The 12,904-nt window shown below is 38.6% G+C and overlaps 1 non-coding gene across 1 annotated transcript; it reads left to right on the top strand.

Annotated features, from left to right (window-relative positions):
- Positions 1-12,052: 12,052 nt before the first annotated feature.
- Positions 12,053-12,159, top strand: LOC125094514 (U6 spliceosomal RNA). Its single transcript, XR_007125541.1, has one exon. It is a non-coding gene; the product is annotated as a U6 spliceosomal RNA (small nuclear RNA).
- Positions 12,160-12,904: the final 745 nt, after the last annotated feature.

Raw genomic sequence — 12,904 nt, 5'->3', positions numbered from 1 at the left:
GGGAATTTTCCTCTTCCCCTGGCCCAGCCAATGACAGACAGTCACAACTCAGCCAATGGGAAACCACCACACTCCTCCCAGCGTCCCCCTCTCCTCTTTGAAAGCGCTTTCTCCTCCTGAGTTCTGTCGCCTAGCCTATGGTTTTGCCATAGCTTGCTTGTCCATGGTTGCAGTTCTCTGCTATTCCCGAATAAATCCCATCTTTTGCTGGTAAAATAAGTGGCAGCTTTATTTTTAAGATTAATGGATAAGATTAAGGGAATGGTTAAAACTGTGGTGGGTACACACTGTGGGATACTCTGCAGCAGTGAACCAGAGTGGGCGCAGCAGCACGGATGGATTTTTAAAAAATGTCAATTGACAAAAATAGAAACAATGATAATACAAAAAATACCTTTATGTAAATTAATAATAACCTGCACAATAGTGGCAATGTTTGCACAATGTAGTGAAAATGTTAGAAACCACTAATTGTACACTTAAAATTGTAACCAGGGTCCACCCACTTGGCTCTGAGGGTCCCAAAAAGACTAGGGTTGGCCATCCGCCGTTCACAAACGAGTGGCGTTGAAACCAGAAAGGAATTCATTTCAGTGAGGCCAATACCGGGAAGACAACGGACTGACTCCAAGAGCTGAAAATACTTTCAGGTTTATATAAGGAAAATGTGGGGCAAATGTTGGTGGGTGGCAGGTGGCCAGTAGAGGTCAGGTTGATCGTTTTCTTGGGGTCAATCACACTGGGTCTTGCTGGCGTCAGGACAGTTGTTATTGTCCTGAAGGGTAGTTTCAGCCCCCATCTTAGGATGCTTTGCCTGCCAGGTCCTTTGCCTGAGTTGAGATAAGCTGGAAAGAAAAACTTGATCAATGAGAAAGTAAATAACTGAGGTCAAAACGGAGGCATTTTAAGGCACAACTGAGTTACTGGGTTGTCTTTTAAAATGATGAGCTATATGGTATGTGGTCATATCTCAAAGTTCATGCATATAAAACCACAGTAAATATTTTCACAAGAGCAAATTAAAGAACACATAACATCTCAAATGTATTAGAAAACTTGTCTATGAAGGTTAGGGAAGCAGGAGTAAAAGTGGAAGCAAAAAGAAGAGAATAAAGGTTTGTTCAGGCCAGTGATTAAAAACAGAGGTCGGTGGTCAGTAAGGGGTCGTTGACAACATAGCTCCAGGAGGCCAAAGGCTGCCTCCCGCAGAGGCCCTTCTCTTGCCCACTCACCTGCTGCTTCCTGGAAAATGGCTCCATTTCCAGAATCCTCAATTAGCTTCAATATTTCCCCCAAGTCTCCTCCAGTTCTGAAGCCAAGCTCCTTTCCACACCAAAAATACCTGTTTTTTTCTTTCATATCAGCCCTTGATTCTAAATTAGGAAAAACGCTGAATATCAAGAAAAAATGAACAGTTTTCCTTTCTCATGGACAAAGAGAACCCAGTGTTTAGATATCACAGTTCTCCGATTTCCACTGCCTGAAAGGGAGTTAAAATGTTTACTTCTCTAAGGGAGCTGCTCTCCCCCACAGAGTGGGATAAACCTTTGCTAAGGGAACAAAGAGAAACTGAGTTCAGTTTTACATCCAAACAGAACAAACCTTCATACCTTGTTTATAGGAGTAATAGAAATCGACTCATACTACCTGAAGCCAAGAACAGGAGTTTACTATAGATTACAGAAGTACCTCTTGGAAGCGAAGGTTGAAATACAGTCAGGCTTCAAGACAAAAATAGAACAGGAAGCAGGAAGCTGGAAAGCTGCCAAGAGCCAATAATTCACTCAGTTGTCCCCCACTCCCCAAATTAATTTTCTACACACAAAGGTGGAGTATGAGTTCCCCACTGTTGGAACAACCAGCAAAGGTCCCTATCATGACTGAACCTCAACTCCCAATTCCTGAGGAAAAAATGTGATTGGCTCCACTTGGGTCATGTTTATTTAGCTACTGGGAAGGTGGGGTGGTATGGTGTGGGGGTGTCACTTATTGCCAAAACCCACTCTGGGCAGAGGGAAGACAATCCTCAAAGAAAGGGGTTCAAGTACCCAGATGTCTTCAGAAGAGTCTACTAAAATATCTACAAAAATCAATCATATGTTAATCAGAAATAGAAAAATAATTTAATTTCAAAAAGCCAACAGCAAATAGGTCACTTTCTATTGTCAAAACACAATAATTTAGAAATTAAAAATAGAAGTTTCAAGTAAAGAGAGTCAATAAACATTTAAAACACTCCAGTTATGAAATAAGGCCAAAACTGTGTTCAAGTAAATTAGTTACTCAGAATGATTTCATTATTAATTTGGAAAACATTAAAATAAACAAATGAAGAATTTTCAAGAAATTGGTAAAAAAAAAATTTTGTTTTAATTTAAAGAAAGCAGAAGGAAGAATAAGAGCTAAAATAAATGAATTTTAAAACTTAAAAATTATAAAATTAAATAAATTTAAGACCTAATTCTCTGAAAACAACAATCAACAATAAAATAGACACACCTCGGGGAGGAGTCAAGATGGCGGAGAAGTAGCAGGCTGAGACTACTTCGGGTAGCGGGAGATCAGCTAAATAGCTTATCTAAAGATTGCAAACACCTACAAATCCAACGGGAGATTGAAGAGAAGAAGAACAGCAATTCCAGAAACAGAAAATCAACCACTTTCTGCAAGGATCTCTTCTGATTTGGCTAAAGCATATTTTCCTGGGGTTGTTGCCACCCTTTTAGTATTTTACTTGCTCCTTCATAAACTCTTATCTGGACAAAATGACAAGGCGGAAAAATTCACAACAAAAAAAAAGAACAAGAGGCAATACCAAAGGCTAGGGACCTAATCAATACAGACATTGGTAATATGTCAGATATAGAGTTCAGAATGATGATTCTCAAGGTTCTAGCCGGGCTTGAAAAAGGCATGGAAGATATTAAAGCAACCCTCTCAGGAGATATAAAAGCCCTTTCTGGAGAAATAAAAGAACTAAAATCTAACCAAGTTGAAATCAAAAAAGCTATTAATGAGGTGCAATCAAAAATGGAGGCTCTCACTGCTAGGATAAATGAGGCAGAAGAAAGAATTAGCGATATAGAAGACCAAATGACAGAGAATAAAGAAGCTGAGCAAAAGAGGGACAAACAGCTACTGGACCACGAGGGGAGAATTCGAGAGATAAGTGACACCATAAGACAAAACAACATTAGAATAATTGGGATTCCAGAAGAAGAGGAAACAGAGAGGGGAGCAGAAGGTATATTGGAGAGAATTATTGGAGAGAATTTCCCCAATATGGCAAAGGGAACAAGCATCAAAATCCAGGAGGTTCAGAGAACCCCCCTCAAAATCAATAAGAATAGGTCTACACCCCGTCACCTAATAGTAAAATTGACAAGTCTTAGTGACAAAGAAAAGATTCTGAAAGCAGCCCGGGAAAAGAAGTCTGTAACGTACAATGGTAAAAATATTAGATTGGCAGCAGACTTATCCACAGAGACCTGGCAGGCCAGAAAGAGCTGGCATGATATATTCAGAGTACTAAATGAGAAAAACATGCAGCCAAGAATACTATATCCAGCTAGGCTATCATTGAAAATAGACAGAGAGATTAAAAGCTTCCAGGACAAACAAAAACTGAAAGAATTTGCAAATACCAAACCAGCTCTACAGGAAATATTGAAAGGGGTCCTCTAAGCAAAGAGAGACCCTAAAAGTAGTAGATCAGAAAGGAACAGAGACAATATACAATAACAGTCACCTTACAGGCAATACAATGGCACTAAATTCATATCTCTCAATACTTACCCTGAATGTTAATGGGCTAAATGCCCCAATCAAAAGACACAGGGTATCAGAATGGATAAAAAAACAAAAACCATCTATATGTTGCCTACAAGAAACTCATCTTACACCCGAAGACACCTCCAGGTTTAAAGTGAGGGGGTGGAAAAGAATTTACCATGCTAATGGACATCAGAAGAAAGCAGGAGTGGCAATCCTTATATCAGATCAATTAGATTTTAAGCCAAAGATTATAATAAGAGATGAGGAAGGACACTATATCATACTCAAAGGAACTGTCCAACAAGAAGATCTAACAATTTTAAATATCTATGCCCCTAACGTGGGAGCAGCCAACTATATAAACCAATTAATAACAAAATCAAAGAAACACATCGACAAGAATACAATAATAGTAGGGGATTTTAACACTCCCCTCACTGAAATGGACAGATCATCCAAGCAAAAGATCAACAAGGAAATCAAGGCCTTAAATGACACACTGGACCAGATGGACATCACAGATATATTCAGAACATTTCATCCCAAAGCAACAGAATACACATTCTTCTCTAGTGCACATGGAACATTCTCCAGAATAGATCACATTCTTGGTCCTAAATCAAGTCTCAACCATTATCAAAAGATTGGAATCATTCCCTGCATATTTTCAGACCACAATGCTCTGAAGCTAGAACTCAATCACAAGAGGAAATTTGGAAAGAACCCAAATACATGGAGACTAAACAGCATCCTTCTAAAGAATGAATGGGTCAACCAGGAAATCAAAGAAGAATTGAAAAAATTTATGGAAACAAATGATAATGAAAACACAACAGTTCAGAATCTGTGGGACACAACAAAGGCAGTCCTGAGAGGAAAATATATAGCGGTACAAGCCTGTCTCAAGAAACAAGAAAGGTCTCAGGTACACAACCTAACCCTACACCTAAAGGAGCTGGAGAAAGAACAAGAAAGAAACCCTAAACCCAGCAGGAGAAGAGAAATCATAAAGATCAGAGCAGAAATCAATGAAATAGAAACCAAAAAAACAATAGAACAAATCAACGAAACTAGGAGCTGGTTCTTTGAAAGAATTAATAAGATTGATAAACCCCTGGCCAGACTTATCAAAAAGAAAAGAGAAAGGACCCAAATAAATAAAATCATGAATGAAAGAGGAGAGATCACAACGAACACCAAAGAAATACAGACAATTATAAGAACATACTATGAGCAACTCTACGCCAACAAATTTGACAATCTGGAAGAAATGGATGCATTCCTAGAGACATATAAACTACCACAACTGAACCAGGAAGAAATGGAAAGCCTGAACAGACCCATAACCAGTAAGGAGATTGAAACAGTCATCAAAAATCTCCAAACAAACAAAAGCCCAGGGCCAGACGGCTTCCCGGGGGAATTCTACCAAACATTTAAAGAAGAACTAATTCCTATTCTCCTGAAACTGTTCCAAAAAATAGCAATAGAAGGAAAACTTCCAAACTCATTGTATGAGGCCAGCATCACCTTGATCCCAAAACCAGACAAGGATCCCAACAAAAAAGAGAACTACAGACCAATATCCTTGATGAACACAGATGCAAAAATTCTCACCAAAATACTAGCCAATAGGATTCAACAGTATGTTAAAAGGATTATTCACCACGACCAAGTGGGATTTATTCCAGGGCTGCAAGGCTGGTTCAACATCCGCAAATCAATCAATGTGATACAACACATTAATAAAAGAAAGAACAAGAACCATATGATACTCTCCATAGATGCTGAAAAAGCATTTGACAAAGTACAGCATCCCTTCCTGATCAAAACTCTTCAAAGTGTAGGGATAGATGGCACATACCTCAATATTATCAAAGCCATCTATGAAAAACCCACCGCAAATATCATTCTCAATGGAGAAAAACTGAAAGCTTTTCCGCTAAGGTCAGGAACACGGCAGGGATGTCCGTTATCACCACTGCTATTCAACATAGTACTAGAAGTCCTAGCCTCAGCAATCAGACAACAAAAGGAAATTAAAGGCATCCAAATCGGCAAAGAAGAAGTCAAACTATCACTCTTTGCATATGATATGATACTATATGTGGAAAACCCAAAAGACTCCACTCCAAAACTGCTAGAACTTGTACAGGAATTCAGTAAAGTGTCAGGATATAAAATCAATGCACAGAAATCAGTTGCATTTCTCTACACCAACAAGACAGAAGAAAGAGAAATTAAGGAGTCCATCCCATTTACAATTGCACCCAAAACTATAAGATACCTAGGAATAAACCTAACCAAAGAGACTAAGAATCTATACTCAGAAAACTATAAAGTACTCATGAAAGAAATTGAGGAAGACACAAAGAAATGGAAAAATGTTCCATGCTCCTGGATTGGAAGAATAAATATTGTGAAAATGTCTATGCTACCTAAAGCAATCTACACTTTTAATGCAATTCCTATCAAAGTACCATCCATTTTTTTCAAAGAAATGGAACAAATAATCCTAAAATTTATATGGAACCAGAAAAGACCTCGAATAGCCAAAGGAATATTGAAAAAGAAAGCCAAAGTTGGTGGCATCACAATTCCGGACTTCAAGCTCTATTACAAAGCTGTCATCATCAAGACAGCATGGTACTGGCACAAAAACAGACACATAGATCAATGGAACAGAATAGAGAGCCCAGAAATGGACCCTCAACTCTATGGTCAACTCATCTTCGACAAAGCAGGAAAGAATGTCCAATGGAACAAAGACAGCCTCTTCAATAAATGGTGTTGGGAAAATTGGACAGCCACATGCAGAAAAATGAAATTGGATCATTTCCTTACACCACACACGAAAATAGACTCAAAATGGATGAAGGACCTCAATGTGAGAAAGGAATCCATCAAAATCCTTGAGGAGAACACAGGCAGCAACCTCTTCGACGTCAGCCGCAGCAACATCTTCCTAGGAACATCCCCAAAGGCAAGGGAAGCAAGGGCAAAAATGAACTTTTGGGATTTTATCAAGATCAAAAGCTTTTGCACAGCAAAGGAAACAGTTAAAAAACCAAAAGACAACTGACAGAATGGGAGAAGATATTTGCAAATGACATATCAGATAAAGGGCTAGTGTCCAAAATCTATAAAGAAGTTAGCAAACTCAACACCCAAAGAACAAATAATCCAATCAAGAAATGGGCAGAGGACATGAACAGACATTTCTGCAAAGAAGACATCCAGATGGCCAACAGACACATGAAAAAGTGCTCCATATCACTCGGCATCAGGGAAATACAAATCAAAACCACCATGAGATATCACCTCACACCAGTCAGAATGGCTAAAATTAACAAGTCAGGAAATGACAGATGCTGGCGAGGATGCGGAGAAAGGGGAACCCTCCTACACTGTTGGTGGGAATGCAAGCTGGTGCAACCACTCTGGAAAACAGCATGGAGGTTCCTCAAAATGTTGAAAATAGAACTACCCTATGACCCTGCAATTGCACTGCTGGGTATTTACCCTAAAGATACAAACATAGTGATCCGAAGGGGCACATGCACCCGAATGTTTATAGCAGCAATGTCTACAATAGCCAAACTATGGAAAGAACCTAGATGTCCATCTACAGACGAATGGATAAAGAAGATGTGGTATATATACACAATGGAATACTATGCAGCCATCAAAAGAAATGAAATCTTGCCATTTGCGACGACGTGGATGGAACTAGAGGGTATCATGCTTAGCGAAATAAGTCAATCGGAGAAAGACTACTATCATATGATCTCCCTGATATGAGGGAGAGGAGATGCAACATGGGGGGTTGAGGGGGTAAGAGAAGAGTAAATGAAACAAGATGGGATTGGGAGGGAGACAAACCATAAGTGACTCTTAATCTCACAAAACAAACTGAGGGTTGATGGGGGGAGGGGGTTGGGAGAAGGGGTGGGGTTATGGATATCGGGGAGGGTATGTGCTATGGTGAGTGTTGTGAAGTGTGTAAACCTGGCGATTCGCAGACCTGGGGATAAAAATATATGTTTATAAAGCTGTAAAAAAAAAAAAGAAAGAAAGGATGAATCCCCCCCCAAAAAAAAAAAAAAAAATAGACACACCTCTGGCAAGTCTAGTTAGAAAAATAAACATATAACATTAAATATTGGAAAGAAAATAGATACAGAAAAGAAAAGTATAAAAGAAGATCTACAAATTAATATTAATAAATTTGAAAAATTGGTCAAAATAAATGATTTTACATAAACGAACAAAATTAGTGCAAAAAGAAGTAACAAAACTGAATAGGCAATAACCTTGGAAGAGTTAAAATTAAAATCATTTTGAAAAAACTGCCAATGAAACAGGTACGTATTCTCTCTGTATATTTAGCTCTGTAGCTGGTCTTTTCAGACTTTCAAAGAGTAGATACCACTAAAGTTACTTAAAATTGTGCAGCACACAGAAAAAGATGAATGATCTCCCTCTTAGTGATCTCCAGAGATAGCATAACTTTCACGCCAAAACTTCATACAGTTAGAAAATTAAAGCCTGGGGCACCTGGGTGGCTCAGTGGGTTAAGCTGCTGCCTTCGGCTCAGGTCATGATCTCAGAGTCCTGGGATCGAGCCCCGCATCGGGCTCTCTGCTCAGTGGGGAGCCTGCTTCCTCCTCTCTCTCTGCCTGCCTCTCTGCCTGCTTGTGATCTCTCTGTCAAATAAATAAATAAAAATCTTAAAAAAAAAAAGAAAATTAAAGTCTGGTGTCACCTTTTCATGCCTGCAGACAGCCCCCTTTTTGGAATGTGTTGGGGCGGGGTGGGGGGAGTTGGGTGAATGGGTAATTTGGTCCATATGCTATAGGAAGGTAGGGAGGTACAATTGGGTCAAATCAAGCCTGACTGAGAGGAGGCATGGGTGGCTTTCATCGTAGCTAGAAGGGATCTGGGATCCTTTGCAGTCGTGGTTGTACCTGGGAACTGAGTATTTTGTAAATGCCTACTATTTAATTCTGTATAAAACAAATAGAAAAATCTCAAACCAATACTTAACAGTACATGTAAGATGTTCTGATATTTTTTGTGCTATTCTATTTCATTTGTTCAAGTGCTGAGCCACACACTAAATTGATTTTATTCTCATGACTAGGTTGCGATCCACAAGTTGAAGAGCAGTAGAGAAATGGGATCACACTAGGAGGTCCCATCCTCGGAGAAATGAGCAGTTGTGTGAACACGCTGGTTCTCTAAAGGCTGTCACGTCACAGGTTCTGCTCAGTTGATAACCCCTTTTCCTTTTCTTCTTTTTAAGATTTTATTTATTTATTTGACAGAGACAGAGACATCGAGAGCACAAACACAAGCAGGGGGAGGGGCAGAAGGAGAGGGAGAGCAGGTGAGGGGCTCCATCCCAGGACCTTGGGATCATGACCTGAGCCAAAGGCAGCCGCTTAACGACTGAGACACCCAGGCCCCGACAACCCCTTTTTCTGATAATGCTTTTTCTGATAATCCACGGGGGTTGAGACCTGTTTGCTTCGTCATAGTCGCAGGGACCTGGGTGGGAACCTGAAGCCAGCTGGATTATAGCTTCTGACAGAGAACTCTGTGGCACCTAATTACGGCTCCTTCACCACTTAAGCTAATTCAAGAGGGTTTCTAAACTCACCACCAAAACAACTTTCACTGTATAAGCACAGAAAAAACGTGTAAGGTACAAAGTTTGAAGTCTACTTTAATTCACTATATTGCCTTATTAAATATATTATTGGATTTTCCATTTTGGGGGTTGGCAAACCGTGGCCCACAGCCAAATCCAGCCTGTGGCTTATTAGATATTATTATTGTACATTCCACCAACGAGGAATGGTATTTACAACTTTGAAGGGTTGTGAAACAACAAAGTAGGATTTGTGACAGAGATTGGTTCACAGTACCTAAATAGGTACTCCCTGGGTCCTTACAGAAGTTGGCCAACATCTGCTCTATATCCTTGAGATGTCTTGTCTATTTGACCTATCAGATATTTAGAGGGATATTAAACATTCACATTCTCGTTAAGTTTTTGTCAGTTTTGGCTCTCTATATTTTGATGCTCTGTTCAATACATCAAAGTTAATAATGAGCATATTTTCTAGGTCCCATTAAATGTGTTTGTGTTGGATTCTATTTTGAATAATAATGTAATGTAATACTTCCTGTATTTTTGTTTTTATTAGCCTGATTTGTGTGTACATCCTTTATCTTAAAACTTTTTTTTGGATCACATTGTCTTAAGCTCCCTTTTAGAAAGAAAATATACATTGTTCTTGGTTTTTGCTGAATCTGAAAATCTTTGACTTGTAAGAAGGAATATAATAGAGAGATTAAAACATATGAATGGGGGTGCCTGGGTGGCTCAGTGGGTTGGGCCGTTACCTTCAGCTCGGGTCATGATCTCAGGGTCCTGGGATCAAGCCCCGCATCGGGCTCCTTGCTCAGTGGGGAGCCTGCTTCTCTCTCTGCCTCTGCCTGCCTCTCTGCCTGCTTGTGCTCTCTCTCTCTCTGTCAAATAAATAAATAAATAAATAAATAGAATCTTAAAAAAAAAATGAATGTATTGCAATGATTTGTTTGGGGCTACTTCCATGATGTGTTTCAGGCAAGGTGAAAAGGTTAATTAGCTAGCATGCTTTCATGGCCAAGTAATAACTACTCTTCCTTGGACACCAGAAAAGTTACAATCTCATCAATATGTTCCATATTCTGGACCATAAAATAAACTTCTAGATATTTTTTTTAAAATTGAAATCATATTAAACATTTCTTGACCATAAAGAAATAAAATAAAAGTCAATAATAGGGGCTCCTGGCTGGTTCAATGGGTGGAGCATGCTACTCTTGATCTCAGGGTTGTGGGTTCAAGCCCCACATTGGGTGTGGAGATTGCTTAAAAATAAATATCTTAAAAAAAAATAAAAGTCAATAATAGATGCCAAAAAAATCTTAAAACATTAGACTATATATGTATATATCTAAAGATAATTATCTTTAGACTATATATATGCATATGTATATCCATATGCATATATATAGTCTAAAGATAATTAGAAAATATTTTGAAGTGAATGCAAATAAAAAGTCAACATACCAAAATTTGCAGAATACACCTAAAGCAGCTTAGGGGAAATTTATAGAGCTAAATGCTTAAATTAAAAAAGAAAAAAGGTGTCACACTGTCTCAGTCAGCTTGGGTTGCTTTAACAAATCACAAACAGGTGGCTTCAACAAACATGTATTTCTCATAGGCTGGAAGACTGAGATGGGAAGGCAGCATGGGCAGGTTCTTAGAGAGACTCCCTATGTCCTCTTTTTATAAGGGCACTAACCACATCATGAGGGCCTCACCCTCCTGACCTCTTCTAACCCTAATTACCTCCCCAAAACCCCACCTCTGAAAACAATCACTTTGGGGATTAAGATGTCAACATATGCATTGAAAATGGCAGGGGATCCAAACAGTCCCTACTACACAATCACCTAAGCTTCCACTTTATAAAAACAAGAAAAGAGGAGCAAATTAAACCCTGTGCCAGCAGAAAGAAGAAAGTGAAACGGATCAGAGCTGAGCTGAATAAAATTAGAAACAAAAGCAATAGAGAAAATCAGTGAAACTAAATGCTGTGTTTTTGATAAGTTAAAAAAAAAAACTTTAAAAACCTACAGCACTGACCAAGAAATAAAAGAGAGAAGCTGCAAATTACTGTAATCACTACAGAACCTACAGATGGTAAAAGAATAATTAGGAAATAGTATGAAAAATCATCCACCCATATACTTGACAACTGAGATAAAATGAATCTATTCTTCAAAAGACAAAAACAAACACTCAAGAAAAAAATGGAAGACCTAAAAGAGCCCTATACCTATCAAATGCATCAAATTTGTAGTAAAATAAAATAAAACAGAAACTTTCTCACGACAAAAAATTTAGACCCAAATGATTTCACTGGCGAATTCTACCCAACACTAAAAGAAAAAATAATACCAAGCCTAGATATCCTCTTCTGGAAAATATAAGTAGAGGGAATACTTCCTAACTCATTTTATGAGGTCAGCATTACTCTAATGCTGAAACTAGATAAAGATATTACAAGAAAACTACAGACAATGCTACATGAACATATAAAATTCTCAACAAAAATTCAACAAATGATGACCCCAAATACATAAAAATGATGATACATCCAAGTGAGATTTTTTCCAGGAATGCAAAACAGTTTCAGCATTTGAAAATGAATTAATGGTGCTCGCTTCAGCAGCACATATACTAAAATTGGAACGATACAGAGAAGATTAGCATGGCCCCTGCGCAAGGATGACATGCAAATGAAAATGAATTAATGTAATTTACCATATTAGTAGATCAAAGAAGAAAATACTTGTGTAATTCAAAGTTTGCTAGATTATGTCCTGGATAAGTCTTCTCAAATAAATTTTGTCTCAAATTTGATGAACATTTTTTAAAAAGATTTTATTTTTAAGTTATCTCTACCCCCAAAGTAGGACTGGAACCCACAACCCTGAGATCAAGAGTTGCACACTCCACTGACTGAGCTAGCCAGGAGCCCCACTGGGTAAACACTTTTAATCTGATTACGTGGGTTTTCCTCAGCCCAGGAATTTGGAGTTTTTTACTTTGCTTTTGATAATTACTTCTGTTTGATTTATTCTTATGTCTCTGGCAGTTATGTACATGTTAGATTAGATTTCCTTTTCTGCATCCTTTATACCCCCCATCTTTTTGTTTCTTTGCAATTTTCCCCTAAATTTTGAGAGACTTTCTCAAGCTTGTTGCCAGTTAGCTACTGCTGTGTGACAAACCATCTCAAAACATAATGGCTTTAAATAATAACATGTATTATGTCTCACAGATTTCCAAGTTGGTGGTTCTGCCAGCATGAGCTGGACTCAGCTAATAGTTTGGCTTGCCTCTGTGTCTGTGGTCAGCAGGATGACTGGCCATTGACTGTTTAGGGTCTGATTTTTGCTGGAATGGCTTGGCTCTGCTCCATGGGGTCACTCAGCCTTCCCAAGGCTAGCTTAAACACAGTCTCATGGCAACAGCAGAGGAGCAGGCAGAGAACTAAAATTCCCA

The sequence above is a fragment of the Lutra lutra genome, chromosome 2 (genome assembly GCF_902655055.1).
Source record: "Lutra lutra chromosome 2, mLutLut1.2, whole genome shotgun sequence".
Taxonomy (NCBI): Eukaryota; Metazoa; Chordata; class Mammalia; order Carnivora; family Mustelidae; genus Lutra; species Lutra lutra.
The sequence above is the reverse complement of the archived record's forward strand: the minus strand, read 5'-3'. Positions and strand labels throughout refer to the sequence as shown.